General features: G+C 43.7%; 1 protein-coding gene and 1 pseudogene across 2 annotated transcripts in view; one reads left to right on the top strand and one right to left on the bottom strand.

The window, feature by feature from the left end:
• LOC126470408 (pancreatic triacylglycerol lipase-like) overlaps positions 1-17,376 on the bottom strand; it is a 472,913-nt gene that overhangs the window by 266,287 nt on the left and 189,250 nt on the right. The window lies entirely within an intron of this gene.
• Positions 14,440-14,557, top strand: LOC126472044 (5S ribosomal RNA; annotated as a pseudogene).

Below are 17,376 nucleotides of genomic sequence, written 5' to 3'. Positions count from 1 at the left end.
GCAAACATTTAAAACCTAAAGGTACACGGAGTAAAGTCTTCTGACTCGTTGTAAGGGGAACACATCTGATGAGTGGACAGACTGCGCAAGAAGCCGAATCTAAGATTCAGTGAAAAAGTGTTGATTTCTTTTCTGCCACGTAGACGAGCATTGTGCTCCCGTGATAAGAACAGGAACTTCTGGGTCTGAACAGCTGGTCTAATGTTGCGGCAGCTAATGAGAGCTCCCGCAAATTGCTACGTACCTTCACGTTCGTTCTTACAACACTGGTAAATAAAAAACTGCATTCTGGACATTATTTCTGCAGCAGTTCAACTGCTTGCAGGAATCACTATGATAATCAGTGGATTTTGCTCTGATAAGGACTTTAAGTACAGGTCTGGTTTTTGAAAATTAAAGGCTACTTTCGAAACTAGTCACCATTATAAATTGCACGCAACTGTGTCAGAAATTTAAATGATGAATTAATGTGACAAAGAATGTTCAAGAACAACGGTTTTCTTTTCATATCCATCATCGTCATCATCTTCTTTCACTTTGCTGTTATTTCGTCCTACTTGCCCCCCACAGCCGGTAGGTTGCCTATTAGTAGAAACATCATCACTCGCGCTTTTGCGAAGATGTTTAAAACAGAAAGACACTTGCATGGTATTCCAAAGAGGTTCAGATACGTCAGAGCACTGAAATAAAGATTATCTCTGGCCCCTAAGCGACATACACTCACACCGCAAAGGTGACGAGTTACAGATGCACAGAGAACATAACAGCGAAGTCCTTTCTCGTGTAGACTAATGTATTAGGTTGGTGCATAAGTTCGTAGCTTTTTTTCGTGAGTTTAATAAATACAACAAATACACATAACAGAGACTTTAGTCATCAATAATATATTCACCTTCAGTATTTACAACATTATGCTAAGGTAGGTTTTTGATTCCGCGACTGTAGAAATCACGTGGTTTTGAGGCGAAGAACTCGTCGAGTCATGGTCGGAGCGCATTTTCGTCCGGAAAGGGAAACGTGAAAATCTGAGAGCGCAAGGTCAGCTGAATAAGGTGGGTGAGGAATGACTTCCCAACCCAACTCCTGTATAGTGTTTTTTGTCAGTATAGGAGAATGCGGGTGGGCGTTATTGTGAAGTAGCATCATTTCACGCAGTCTTCCTGATCGTCTGCAAGACGTCTCAGTTGTCGACAATAAATGTCAGCTGCGATGGATACAGCTCGAGGAAGCAATTCATTGTACACCACCCACACTGTTGCTGTTCCACCAAATGAATAACATTATTTTTTGTGGGTGCGCGTAGGTCTTTGTACGGGGAGCTGCTTTTTTTTTTGTACTCAGCTATTCCTCTCTTTCCCTCATGTTAGCATAAAGACACCATTTCTTGTCACCAGTAACAATACAAGATAGGAATGGTCGGTGTTGTTAACGAGATAGTTGATGATGAGCAAGTAGAGATGCACATACGGCCACCAGCTGATTTTTGTGATTTGGGTTGTCGCACGACTGTGGAATGATCACAGTTCATCACATTTGACAGTTCTCGAGCACAATGACGTGAATCATTGTGGATTAATGCGTTTAAGCGATCTTCACCAAAGCCCGAAGGCCTTACTGAGCGTGGAGAGTCACTAATGTCAAAACGATTCTCCTTAAACCGAGAACACCGTTTTCTTGCTGTGCTATGTCCAGTAGCATTATCACCATACACGGTGCAATTTTTTCTGGCTGCCTCCGTTGCTGTCTACTGGACTCAAACATAAGAATATATCGGAAATGTTCCGATTTCATCACTTGGCACTCTATTTTCTAGCGTTCACAGTTACACTCACACTCTCCCAATGACAAAATGACAATATGTAAATGCAAATAACAACAGTGAACTGTGAATAAAAATGACAATCGATAAATAAACCCATAGCAACCGGAATATCGACATGCAAAACATAAACACTACGAACTTATGTACCAATGTGATACTATTGCCACCAAGGTCATTAGAAGAGAAGGAAGGAAGAAAAGGTAGCTAGCAAGCACGTTAATTTCCCTTTTAATGTTCCGTCCTTGATGAGGTCATTAAAAACTGAGCCACAAACTACGAAAGGATGAGGATGGAGCAGGAAATCGGCTGTGCGCTTTTCAAAAAAACTTTCCCAACATTCTCCTGAGCGATTTACAAAAATGGTGAAGAACATACATTAGAAGTTCTGGACGGGGCTTTGAAAACGGCTCTTCCCTAACGCAATTTCAACGTGCTACCCACTGCACCGCCTCGTACGGCAGCGGGTTAGTACGTATGACCTAGAACAAACACAAAACATCCGAACAACGAACAGAAACTGCCATACTGAGGTGAAACGGGGTACAGCGACCGAGGATAATAACACAAAGTATATGGGATGTCACGAACAATTTCCTACTTCCCTCCTCTTCGAACTAGGGTAAACACGTGCGCCGTTTCATGGTTTGTAAAGCTTGCAACTCAACGTTGCATGATAACATCTCGACTGAAGCCAGTAAGACGTCTATGCTGCATAAAGATGTTGGAATATACAACCTACTGTAGCCATAGGAAGAAAATAACGAATGGTTTCAGAATTTTACGGAAGTGTCAGTGCATCTTCGTTAATTCTATGAGAGAAAACTAGAAGAGCCAAAAATCACATTAAATGGCGTTGATCACAAGGAAATTGTGCGTTCAGGTCATGCAACGTTCTACAACGATCCTCTGGTTTGCACGATGGCTAGGGCGTCCGCAGGCTAAGTTTCTAATTCAGAAGATTACCCTTCAATGTCACTTTGACGACGAGGTCATTAAGGGCGAAGCAAAAGCGTGGATAGGACAACGAAGGGAAAGGCAATCCATGTCTTTTTAGGAGGACTATCTCAGCATTCGTGTATTTCGATCTACAGAAGACATAGAATACGTACAACTAGATGACCGGACGAAGATTTGACGCTCGCTACTCCCGAATGCATATCGATCCGGTTTCTGCGATCATCCTTGTTTAAAGGTCGAGTTAGTTGCTGAAGCCTAGTCACTGTTTAGAAACAAGAAGGTTAGGGTTTAACGTCACGTCGAGGACGTGGTCATTAGACACGGAGCACAAGCTCTGTTTGGGGATGGATTTGGAAGGAAGTCTTTCGTAACCTTTCAAAGGACCCGTCCCGGCATTCGCCTTAACCGATTTAGGGGAATAATAGAAAACCTAAATCTGGACGGCCGGACGGAGATTTGAACCGGCGCCCTCCCTAATACGAGTCTAGTGCCTTATCACCGCGCCGTCTCACTTGGTCGTTCTTTAGGTAACCAACCCAACGGCATCCCACAAAGAATCGAAAAACCAGACGCTGTTGAAGTTCCAATTGTACACGATGCAAACGACGCGAAAGAGACCAACTGCTATGGCAAGAAACTGTGATTTCTGGCTAATCGACACACAATTGCGTACCGTTGATTCGACGTGCCTCTTTCAATATTTTCCCTAGTTCGAATCATCTCTTCTGTGAGCTTACTGTGGATCTACATATATACTCCACAAGCTGCTGTACAGCCCCTGGCGGAGTTTGGGATTTCCATTGTCGTAGAAATCCTACCGCCTTTTATTATATTACTTGTCAACAAATCGTCCTATACTGTTGTAGGGATACTTATCTCTTTTCCCTCATTTAAATCACTGTTTCCATTTCTACGTATATGTACTCAAAGATACTCAATAATCAGTTTTCAGTATCACAATTACATGTAGAGGTGTCGACTTCCAGCAGTTGCTGCTCTGGATCAATTACATCCATTATGAAACTGAATTTACAAGAACTCTGGCGTTTGATCAGGCAGAATGGAAGAAAAGACAAAGATGGCTGCCAGCTTAGCGATCCCAGTCACGTCGTCCGCAAGGAGAGCTCACAATTTCTCCATTGCGTTTATGTTCTGTGTATTAAGGAGACACTCGGCGTCTATCTGCAAACAATCTCCAGAGAAGCCGGTTGCTTGTAACAGCCTACTCAGAGGCAACATACTCAACTTGACTATCATTTAACTTCGGCTTAGCACTGGCGAAGTACTGTACAATTACACAGCATCAGCAGAGGCAGTCCTTCACACCTTTGGAGCAGTTTAGTGTCCGACATGCTCATATACAACGAGACAGGACGGCGCATGCAGTGACTGGACGACTCTTAAAAACAATTTCTCAGTTTATTTTTTCACTAAACCGCCAAGAATTATTGCCAACGGACGTCACTTCGAACGCTTCTGATAAATTTTCATGTTAAAATAAAGGAACACAGTAATTTTCGCTCTTAACATTTTTGTAATCGAGTAGAAAAGGCTCGGGAGTTCTAGAAGTTATAAGTGTACGACGTGATTGCAGAATGTAAAGTACGAGATAGTAGTGTCTCCTTCCACAGAGAGTGTGGAATCATCGTTCAGAAAGAACATGAAATACTTAGTAGAAAGATGACCCCTGTCGAAAGTTCTTTTTTTTTCAGTTTATGGTCACAGCATGCTGCCAGTCAACCGTAGCGTACCAGTTGCGCTCAATGAGCGAAGATGATCATAAACAAAATAGAACTTTCGGGTGCGCCACAGAACATAAATTAGCCTGTGGACATTTATATTCATTTTTTTGTCAAAAGATCGTCCTACTCGTATATTGCTATTCGTAGCGCAAAATGGCGCTTTGAGTTGAGGTCAAGAGGAGAAATGAGATCTGAGCCCTTAATGTTCGTGTTTACATTTTACCACAACAGCGTACGCCCGCTGCAGACTAGGTTGATGAAAAATGTACAGAATTTTGTTCCACGGTATGCGACACGACCAAAATGCAGATGTCCATATCCTCTCCCTTAATTTTCACCAACACTGTAGCCGAGATGGGTAATGCGCGTTAGTACTGTGGCGCTCGCCATGTATTTGACCAGCAAAGGGTGACGAAAAGTTCCTGATCGACAGACAATGCACAAGCGTCCTGGGTGAAATTCCAAAGTCTCTGAAGTATATCGCTGAGTGCGGACCTGTGGCATTGTTGGTGACGATCCGCTCATTAATTACGGCGGCCTCCTTGGTGCGAGACGAGTGAGCTATGGCCCTTTTTACAAGACATTTGCCGAGGTTCTTTCACTTCGTATTAAGAGTGTATGCGCCGGCACTGGATTTCATCCTGCCCTACATGAAGCGCATGCACAATACTCACATGTCATAATGAAAACGTACATGGAGAATGAAGGGAGAATACAAAACATCTTAACTACTGCGAGACGCCTGAGTCCTTACGGGCTTACCGACTTCCAAGGCGACATAATACTTCACTTTATCTCAATTTTCACACTCTCTTGTTCATTTGGTTGCCTTGTATCTACATTATGCTCTATACTCGACAATATTCAAGAAATCTTTGTAGAAATACTGGTCTCCGCCTTCTTGGACAATATGTAAAAAAGTTATATATACATTGCTTGATTTTTAAAGAAAGAGGTCCCAATACTGAGACCTTCCGGGGCGCGAGGCGAGGTTTAAATTTAGACTTTGTAAAACTTTATTCTAACGCTTTTCTGAGTATTTTAAAGGTGTGAATACAACGTTTGTACTTGTATAAAATAAAGTTCTATCGTGCCACGCCTCAAAATTTTTCATCAGAAGTACAGGACTCAGAGGGCCATAGACACGGGTTCACAGGTAGATGCCGTGTTTCTTGACTTCCACAAGGCGTTCGATACAGTTCCCCACAGTCGTTTAATGAACAAAGTAAGATCACATGGACTATCAGACCAATTGTGTGATTGGATTGAAGAGTTCCTAGATAACAGAACGCAGCATGTTATTCTCAATGGAGAGAAGTCTTCCGAAGTAAAAGTGATTTCAGGTCTGCCGCAGGGCAGTGTCATAGGACCGTTGCTATTCACAATATACATAAATGACCTTATGGATGACATCGGAAGTTCACTGAGGCTTTTTGCAGATGATGCTGTGGCGTATCGAGAGGTTGTAACAATGGAAAATTGTACTGAAATGCAGGAGGATCTGCAGCGAATTGACGCATGGTGCAGGGAATGGCAATTGAATCTCAATGTATACAAGTGTAATGTGCTGCGAATACATAGAAAGATAGATCCCTTATCATTTAGCTACAAAATAGCAGGTCAGCAACTGGAAGCAGTTAATTCCATAAATTATCTGGGAGTACGCATTAGGAGTGATTTAAAATGGAATGATCATATAAAGTTGATCGTCGGTAAAGCAGATGCCAGACTGAAATTCATTGGAAGAATCCTAAGGAAATGCGATCCGAAAACAAAGGAAGCAGGTTACACTACGCTTGTTCGCCCACTGCTTGAATACTGCTCAGCAGTGTGGGATCCGTACCGGATAGCGTTGATAGAAGAGATAGAGAAGATCCTACGGAGAGCAGCGCGCTTCGTTACAGGATCATTTAGTAATTCCGAAAGCGTTACAGAGATGATAGGTACACTCTAGTGGAAGACTCTGCAGGAGAGACGCTCAGTAGCTCGGTACGGGCTTTTGTTAAAGTTCCGAGAACATACCTTCACCGAAGAGTCAAGCAGTATATTGTTCCCTCCTACGTATATCTCGCGAAGAGACCATGAGGATAAAATCAGAGAGATTAGAGCCCACACAGAAGCATACCGACAATCCTTCTTTCCACGAACAATACGAGACTGGAATAGAAGGGAGAACCGATAGAGGTACTCAAGGTACCCTCCGCCACACACCGTCAGGTGGCTTGCGGAGTATGGATGTAGATGTAGATGTATGGGGTACCAGTGCATACAGTCAAAAATTTATATATATATATATATATATATATATATATATATATATATATATATATATATATATATAAAATTATGCTGGTTAACGTCTCCTTGGTAGGTAATCAACATTTACTTGATACATTATTTAATTTTGCTTAAGGGCATAAAGTTATTTGCAGTGGTGAAGTAAATTGATCACGATTTATACAAGTTTGTAACGGGTATAAGTGCAGATATTTGTATGTGTGTACCTTAATATGTACACACATGAGTGTGTTTGTTGCTTCTCTCTGCGTCGAACAGTCTTCCCACAAACACATCACGAATTTTACGACCTGGTGTTTCCTGCATAGTCGTCAATGTACTTCTATGTGGACTACGCCTTCTGAATAGACTATCCTTTTACATCCAAACGCCCACACTTCAAAACGTAACTGCTGCCCAGAGAAAATAAACATTAATAGCTTGCTCTTGACACATGTAGTTGGAGGTACTACCCAACCTAAAAACATACGACTTGTAATAGCTGTAATTACTAGTCTGCAGCCGGCCGGTGTGGCCCAGCGGTTCTAGGCGCTTCAGTCTGGAACCGCACTACAGCTACGGTCGCAGGTTCGAATCCTGCTTCGGGCATGGCTGTGTGTGATGTCCTTAGGTTAGGTTTAAGTAGTTCTAAGTTCTAAGGGACTGATGACCTCAGACGTTAAATCCCATAGTGCTCAGAGCCATTTGATTTGAACTAGTCTGCAAGTGACGTAACTAATGAGGTTACCTTGTTCAGTACACCGTTTTGTGTCACCAACAGCAATATCTGCACTTACAGCCGTTACACTGTCCGAATACACCAGGTCGTACAAGTTCGTGATGTGTTTGTGGGAGGACTGTTCGAGGCAGAGAAAAGCAACAAACACACTCATGCGTGTACATTGTAAGGTACACACATAAAAATACCCGCACTTATACCCGTTACAACTTGGATTCATGGTGACCAATTTGCTTTACCACCGCAAATAACTTTTTGCACTTAAGCAAAATTAAATAATGTATCAAGTAAATGTTGTTTAGCTACCAAGGAGACTTCAGCAAGCATGACTGTTGTTCCTGTATCTTTGTTCGTTACGAAAATATGTACAGCGATACGTGTAGCACCATATATTTTTTATTCGGTGATCCACTTCATCTCCTCAAGACTTGCTCAAAAACGTATCACAGTGTATCATTCACGTAAACAAGACATTTATAAAAATGTAACACAATTGAATTTTACTCTTCTGTACTAGGACACAGTGCAGATTCTCGGGTAACAAGACTCGTCCACTTGCTGAAGCAGAGAGTAAAGAAATGGAAACATAAGGAAAATGCACGCCTGTCATTACTGTTCTGAAAAGTTAGAGTCTCCATAGATAACTAGCATTTCTGCCTTGTGTTCGTTGATATACGTTGTGCTCATACAAACTTCCAATTGAAGAAAGTAGACTGATACGTTCGCAACTAGGAGGACTCAGTGTAGTGCACCACGGACGCGCCGCACTCTCGACTGTGAAGAGAACGTCCTTCGTCACGTAGGAAAGAACCCGATGACAAGTACTCGAAACATTGTCCGTGCTATGGCTCTCGTAGAGCATAGAGCCCTTTGCCTACGCTGTGTGTTTGGCGGCTGCCGTAAATTGAACGATTTGAAAGTGATCAGATTTTCAAAGTTATTTTACATCAAAACGGTACCTTTCCGGACATGAATTCCTTATCAATGCTATATCTACTAACTCCCCTCTACAACCCCTAGAAACCTGCAATAGGAATAATGAAACACTTTGTATATTGCAAATGTGATGAAATCGTTCGAGATAGTTGAGACGTCGGTAAGGCTACTAGCCAAAAGTCAGAATTTAGAATAAAAATATATAACGATAAGAAAATTGTTCAACAATTTTTTTTTAAGATTTCAATACCAAATCGCTTAATATCGGCAGGTGCAATATCGGTAAATTGCCTAGCTCGATAAGTCAAAAGGAACGCAACAGAATATATTTGATTCACTTTAGTCATATGTTTATAGTAGTTGAATTGTCGGTAGCAATTCTGTCACTTCGGAATTATCACTCGGTAGTACTCAACGGGGAAATGAGGCAAGCCCTTTAGAACGGGCTGAACTTATTAATAACGGATGATGTAACACGCAGTAAGCGTACAAAGCTGGGGAAAAATTCTGGATTTTGTCACACACAATTCAAAAATAGCGGTGAAAAAATTGTTGAGGTCTGTATGCCCGTATGAGGACTGTGCGCTGTCACTTTCGATACTGGTTCGTACCAGCGTAATCCAAAAAGGCAGCAGCCAGTAGACGCTTTCGCCAAACGCCTTTCATATGCGACTGGCACACTTCCGTCCCGTGGATTCATGACGTTACCGTGCTCGCATACCTGAACGCAGTAGCTCGCATTCTATCAAGAAAGTTTTGTGTTCGGCAAAATAATAATTCGGGAATAACACATCAAAGGCGGTGGTAGGCTACAGCTTCTGAGTACATTCACCCTCACACTAGCACTACGTGCAGTGATAGGGTGAACTTGAATTTGTATACGTAACGATGGTTAGGACTACTGATTAACTACGTCACTTTGCTTTGTGAAACGAGGACTTAAGATTACGTGCATGATAACACCGTTCAGGACTTTTGAGAAAACTGTTTATTGACGCTTTTATAGTTTACGTCGCTCCTGAGAACGGGATGAATTCCCGAAACCGGCCGTTGGAATACATCTGCATCTGTACTACGCAAGCCACCTTATGGTATGTGGCGGATGGTACTTTTTTTATCACTGCTACTTCCTCCTTTACCCGTGGTCCAGTCGCGAACGTTAAGCGGGAAGAACAATTGTTGCTAAGCTGCGATGTGACCTCGAATTTCTCTAATTTTACCTTCAGGGTCTTCTTGCGAGGTATACATAGAAGGAATCAAATGGTTCAAATGGCTCTGAGCACTACGGGACTTAACATCTTAGGTCATCAGTCCCCCAGAACTTAGAACTACTTAAACCTAACTACCCTAAGAACATCACACACATCCATGCCCGAGGCAGGATTCGAACCTGCGACCGCAGCGGTCGCTCGGTTCTAGACTGAAGCGCCTAGAACCGCTCGGCCACACCGGCCGGCAGGAGGAATCAATATTCTGGTTGACTCTTCTAGGAAGGGAAACTCTCGGAATTGTAAAAGCAAACCACACAGTGATTCTCTTGTAATGCCTGCCACTGGAGCTGGCAGAGCATCTCCGTTCGCTTTCGCGATTTCTAAACGAAACGCGCTGCTCCTCTTTGGTTCTTTTCTGTTTCCTCTGTCAGTCCTATCTGGTACGGGTCCAAGACTGACGAGAAATATTGAAGTATCGGTCCATCGATCGGTTTGTACACAATCTCCGTTCTCAGTCTGGCACATGCCTTCCCAGCTATTAGTTTTGTGTAAATAGTTCCAAGTTAAATCGCTCTGTTCACCTACTCCCAGATATCTGACTGATACGACTGCTTGCAGTGACTGTTAAGCAATCGTATAATCATACAATAACGAACCTTATCGTTTATTTATGCGTAGTACGTTACACTAGTATGCGGTAAGGGTCAACTGCTAATCCCTGCACCAACGCATACAAGAATATATCCTTTGCATCTGAGGTGGCTTCGATTGTAACGGAGTGATCTTTTTATGTAAGGATTGATATAGAATGAGCAATATATCGGCTTGTTCGGAATCAAAGAACTCTGCGCCAACCTCAGTTCTGCTTCAAAAAAATGTTCAAATGTGTGTGAGTTCCTAAGGGACCAAACTGCTGAGGTAATCGGTCCCTAGACCTACATACTACTTAAACTAACTTATGCTAAGAACAACACACACTCCCATGCCCGAAGGAGGACTCGAACCACCGGCGAGAGGGGCCACTCGCTCCGTGACATGGTGCCTCAAATCGCGCAGCTAGTTCTGCATCGTACAGCCTCTTAGATCTAGTACAATCTGGGTTTCCACAATGGTGAGTGTTCATCGGATGTGAGGGTATCATCTGGAGTGCCCCAGGGAAGTGTGGTAGGTGCGCTGTTGTTTTCTATCTACATAAATGATCTTTTGGATAGAGTGGATAGCAATGTGCGGCTGTTTACTGATGATGCTGTGGTGTACGGGAAGGTGTCGTCGTTGAGTGACTGTAGGAGGATACAAGATCACTTGGACAGGATTTGTGATTGGTGTAAAATGGTTCAAGTGGCTCTGAGCACTATGGGACTTAACATCTGAGGTCATCTGTCCCCTAGAACTTAGAACTAATTAAACCTAACTAACCTAAGGACATCACACACATCCATGCCCGAGGCAGGATTCGAACCTGCGACCGTAGCGGGCGCACGGTTCCAGACTGAAGCGCCTATAACCGATCGGCCACACCAGCCGGCGATTGGTGTAAAGAATGGCAGCTAACTCTAAATATAGACAAATGTAAATTAATGCAGATGAATAGAAAAAAGAATCCTGTAATGTTTGAATACTCCATTAGTAGTGTAGCGCTTGACACAGTCACGTCGATTAAATATTTGGGCGTAACACTGCAGAGCGATATGAAGTGGGAGAAGCATGTAATGGCAGATGTGGGGAAGGTGGATAGTCGTCTTCGGTTCATTGGTAGAATTTTGGGAAGATGTGGTTCATCTGTAAAGGAGACCGCTTATAAAACACTAATACGACCTATTCTTGAGTACTGCTCGAGCGTTTGGGATCCCTATCAGGTCGGATTGAGGGAGGACATAGAAGCAATTCATAGGCGGGCTGCTAGATTTGTTACTGGTAGGTTTGATCATCACGCGAGTGTTACGGAAATACTTCAGGAACTCGGGTGGGAGTCTCTAGAGGAAAGGAGGCGTTCTTTTCGTGAATCGCTACTGAGGAAATTTAGAGAACCAGCATTTGAGGCTGACTGCAATTTTTTGCCGCCAACTTACATTTCGCGGAAAGACCACAAAGATAAGAGAGATTAGGGCTCGTACAGAGACATATAGGCAGTCATTTTTCCCTCGTTCTGTTTGGGAGTGGAACAGGGAGAGAAGATGCTAGTTGTGGTACGAGGTACCCTCCACCACGCACCGTATGGTGAATTGCGGAGTATGTACGTAGATGTAGATGTAGATGCTCGCGAGGAACGGTGCTGTTCCTTAATACGAATTGTTTGGACTCCAAAAAGTTATGATACGCGAGCATTCATCCACATCTACGTGATTACTCTGCAATTCACAATAAAGTGTCTGGCAGAGGGTTCGTTTCCCATAGCGCCCTCTGTCGCGGACAAGTGCCTTTCCAGCTGAGCCATCCGAGCGCGGCGACTCTCCTCCGTTGCAGGCCTTTCCTCGCCGCGGGACGGGTGATTCGTCTTAGTGGGTCAGGTGTAATGTGGATCTTCACTTTCTCCACAGGCGCTGCCCGCTCCCTGCCTCCCATACAGTGTGTTTTCTATAGCGGAAGAGATTGCAGTGCGACGACAGCTGCAGCGGAACCCACGCGTAATAGCAACTTTCTCGAAATTGCCGAAGGAAGAGCGTACGTGGGACCCTGTGCCTGCGGCCGAGGTCGCTGCATGGCACTCGCCTTCCAGACTGTCATTATCCCATTGAAAAAGTATAGGTAGCAAGGCATGTAAGGTCCTAAGTGTAGTGAAGGGATTACAAAGGCCTCAGAAAGATCCGACGAGCGAATCCAACGGAGTTTCGTGCGGGGTCATTATAGCCTTTCTGTCAATTGGTTGAAAAACACTGCAACATCCTCCGTACAGCCTCGTTTTTTCACCGTGTAATTTTCACATCTTTGGCAACCTGAAGAAAGACATGCGTGGATGTCGGTTCCAATCGACGAGGAAGTGCAAGGATGGATGCGGTTGTGGATCCGTCAGCGGCGACCGAGTTCTACGAAACAGGAACTGATCGTAAGGGGCAGTCACATTAAAACCAGAAAGCTCAAAAAAGTATCTAAACTGCTTATCATTTCAAAAGTAATAGCCATAATTGTTAACATTTTGATCCCACTGTCAGACCAGACCGGTAATGCCTTCATGGAACCCATGATTGTACTTAGGAGTGTACCTCTTCGTCCGAAACCACGACTGTCTTTCTTCAGGGCTCCAAAATAGGGAAATGGCATGGGGAGAGATCGGGACTATGTGAAGGATCTTTAAGGACTTTCTAGAGTAACTTCTGCAGCGTATTCGAGGCATCATTCTGTTACAAGGTAATACTCACCCACATGTTGCCAAGGTTGTTTCGACTGGGCTGCAGAAGTTTCTCTGGGAAGCTCTTACATATTCTCCATATTGTCCCGGTTTCTACCCATGCGATTTCCATATTTTTGAAGCACCGAAGAAGTACATTCGTGCCCGCCGATTTGCTTTGGACGAAGAGGTGCACGCCTGGGTTCTGTAGGCATTTTCCCATAAAGGTGCTGACCGTCTCGTCTCACAGTGGAATAAATGTATGAACAGTAATGCAGATTACTTTTGAAATAATAAACAGTTTACTTACTTTCTTCCATTTGTCTCGTTTTCACTTTCCTCTCTCTTAAATATACTGTGTAATGAGAAGTAGAGCATCTGGAAACCAGCACCGCATATCACGGATAACCAGAGCATGAGACCTTGCTTTGGTAAAACAAACATAATGCGGATCGGCTTCCGGATCAGATGATAATTTTCATTTAGAATATGGTGATTTTCAGTTTTTTATGAGATAATCGGTATTCATTGCTATAATTTATCCGTTATGTAATTAATGTAACTTTTCTTCTCTTTTTTTCATTTATGTGGTTGTAGTAGCAGTTGTACGGTTTGATTTTGCTTCTAGGTATCAACCAGTGACATTATAGCAAGTACAAGGGGCAATCAAAAAGTTTCTGTTCGAACGCCGTACTGTGCAGAACCGGTATGCTAATCAGGCAAAATCGCCATGAGCATTGAGGCAATCGTCCCACCGACGCGCCCCGTTGAAATACCCGTTTGGTAAAGCACCGAGTCCTGCTGCGTGAAGTAGTCCGTAACTGCCTGCTGCAAGTCTTGGTCCGACACGATTCTTCGATCCTTCAAGGCCTTTTTAAGGGACCGATGGCGTGATAATCGCACGGAGAGAGGTCAAAACAATAGGACATAATCGCATCATCAACACCTGCTTGTTGTTATCCCTAATGGATGAGGCTCACCTTCCAGTCGAATTGCGACCAACACGGAACCTGGCACACCAGTTCAAAACGGTGGTTCTCGATAGACATGCTGCCCCATAAACATTCTTCACTCTCCGATTGATGTATATCGGTGTTTGTCTTTCGCCGGCAGCGGTGGCCGAGCGGTTCTAGGCGCTTCAGTCCGGAATCGCGCGACTGCTACGGTCGCAGGTTCGAATCTTGCCTCGGGCATGGATGTGTGTGTTGTCCTTAGGTTAGTTAGGTTTAAGTGGTCCTAAATTCTAGGGGACTGATGACCTCTGATGTTAAGTCCCATAGTGCTCAGAGCCATTTGAACCATTTGTTTGTCCTTCGGCAGCCAGTAGAAGAATAACAAGACGTTGGTCGTGTTTGGATGCATTTGGTAATTTGGCAATAACGGTGCCATAGCTCACTTTTCTGCATTTACTGCACTCACGTCAGAAAGATGCCAACGGCCTTGCCGCAGAGGTAATACCGGTTCCCGTCAGATCACCGAGGTTAAGCGCTGTCGGGCTGGGCTAGCACTTGGATGGGTGACCATCCGGCCTGCCGAGCGCTGTTGGCAAACAGGGTGCATTCCTCCCTTGTGAGGCAAACTGAGGAGTTACTTGATTCAGAAGTGGCGGCTCCGGTCTGAAAACTGACATACGACCGGGAGAGCGGTGTGCTGACCACTTGCCCCTCCATATACGCATCCGGTGACGCCTGTAGGCTGAGGATGACACGGTGGCCAACCGGTACTGCTGGGTCTACCAGGACCTGTGGACGTAGTTTACGTTTACGTCAGAAAGATACGAATGTCGCACTAATCCCTGACCTACACGTCGGTGCTTAAATACCAGCATCGGAGTCGCGCTACGTTGCTGCAAATACGCTGCAGTAACGCGCTCAAATGGAAACTTTTTGATCGCCCCTAATAAATAAATAAATAGTCACAGGAAGAATCGGAAAATCACAGATAGTTGATTAAGGCAACATAGGAAAGGGAAGGCCCTTCACTGAGGAGAAATAATTAGAGAAATGTGGTCGGAAACGATTGATATAAACAGCATTCCCCTCATTCACGTGCTCTCATAGTCATGGTCTACACATCTGTGTTTATAATCATAGTGCTAAATGGAATACTGGTAATGCTGAGCTATTGTAGTTCTTAAATCGGGTGCATGAGACATGCACTTCTCAAATTTTGGGACGACTGCTACTGAAATACTCGATATCTTTTCATTGAAGTTTCATGGATATTATGCTAAAGCTGTGTTGTAGGCTCAAAAGTAAACATATAATTATTATATTTAAATATTTTATACATTTTATAATAATGAATTAATTGATTATTATTGTTATAATAAAACATTTATATAAATCTTATTCTTACTATTATTAAACATATATACGCTTCTGTGGTACATTAAAATTGGTAGCAATGGCAAGTTATACGTGGGGGATGGGAAGACCGTAACAAACCTTGCACCCTCCGTCCCTCTTCCGAGTAATCGAACCATGGATCTGCGCCTGCTTCAAGGAGACAGACACCTCTGGATGTTACCGGTGCGAGTGAGGAGAACGTAAAGATTAGATCGGCGTAGCACATATTCACTATCCCGCCAATCCAGCGATATGGAAACTGACTGAAAGAGTGGCGGCAACTGCAGACATCTCACATGGGGAGAGCCGTTGTTCAGCTACAGGGAATAAGTACGAGGACCGGCAGCTGGATCGACAGTTAGTAACCCGCCGTAGACACCTGTGTTACACCGATATCTGAATACGACTGTTACCTTGCTTTTGTGGACCAGAACTTTGATTTTGGAACTCGGATTGCGTGTGTAGATATTTAAGACGATTATGGCTTTGTTGGTCGTTACTGAAATGAGCTCACGTTACTCGCAGTCGTAACTTTTGTTGTCTACTGTGTTTTCAGCAATCCACTTAGCGTCGATCTTCGTACCCAGGCGGTAACGGCCTATTTGTGTCAGGCTACAGGAGCAAAACATATCCGCCGAGTGATTGGTTCAAATGGCTCTGAGCACTATGGGACTTAACTTCTGAGGTCATCAGTCCCCTAGAACTTAGAACTTCTTAAACCTAACTAACCTAAGGACAACACAAACATCCATGCCCGAGGCAGGATTCGAACCTGCGACCGGCCGGGTGATTGAGCCCTTTTCACTACTATTCGAATGCTTTCATTACACGAAATTTTCTTTCACCAAGTCTTGCAAACTCAGACATTTTAGTATCACTTTCATGGGTATCACGTTACTCAAACATTAAATACGGGCCAACGATATTTTACCACCTTCCATAGAGTGGCTATACAACTGCAATACTTCAAGTGCTTGTCACTTCGAACGCGGAATTAACTTATTACGTTTGTGGCGTTGTATCCCGAGATGAATGGGACAATAGCACTGTTCGCGTAGCAGCGACCAGTGAATTGTTCCACTTTAGAAATTTATAGTGCTTCAGTGACACAGCAAAAAGCTGTGAAAGATCGACTCTCTGATGGCGCGACACCTTCTACACTACAAACATTTATCTTGAAGAACAGGATATGAGAGACTTCCAAACCAGCAAGACTGTAGCCATGCGAATACTTTTATTATCTTGTCACCAATAATGTCACCGGAACGTGTCAGCTTAGATATTTGCATTTCGACAGCGTTTCAGAGAGCCTTCCAAGTGGGATGCAACGGGATTCTCTGGGACAACAGCTATTAAGAGCAGTTTCAAGACACGGTTACTTGTCGGACTACGAATACGATGAGACCATGTACCGCGCATTCAGCAGCGTGATTTGGACCAATGCCCACTGCATAGCTATTTGTGCATCTGGGGTATATTTTTTCCATTAGTCTTCTGACTGGTTTGACGCAGCCCACCATAATTTCCTATCCTGTGCCTGTGCATTCATCGCGGAGTAGCACTTACACTCAACGCCTTCAATTATATTTTCTACATAGTCTAGTCTGTCTCTTCCCCTGCAATATTTCTCCTCTGTAGGTCCCTTTAGTATTGTGGAAGATATTCTCTGATGACTGAAAACTTGTCTTACCATCCTGTACTTTTTTCTGATCAACAAATACATTTCTGTGTCGAATGTGCGGAAAATTTTCTCTTTCCTTATGCTATTGGCAGAATCAATTTGCGACAGCCTTACGCAAAGCCACATCCCGGACACTTCCAATCTCTTCTTTTCCAGTTTTCCCATAGTCCATGATTCACTTCCGTACAATGCTGTGCTTCTGCTCCACATTCGCAGAAATTCCTTTCTTACATTGAGTCCTATGTTTGCTACTTCGCTCGCACCAATCTTCATTTTACCTCCTCCTTGTTATGTCGATCATGCGTTATTTTGCTTCCATGGCAGCAGAATTCCTTCAC

This window comes from Schistocerca serialis, chromosome 3, assembly GCF_023864345.2.
Source record: "Schistocerca serialis cubense isolate TAMUIC-IGC-003099 chromosome 3, iqSchSeri2.2, whole genome shotgun sequence".
Classification (NCBI taxonomy): Eukaryota; Metazoa; Arthropoda; class Insecta; order Orthoptera; family Acrididae; genus Schistocerca; species Schistocerca serialis.
This window is presented reverse-complemented; position numbering and strand designations above follow the sequence as displayed.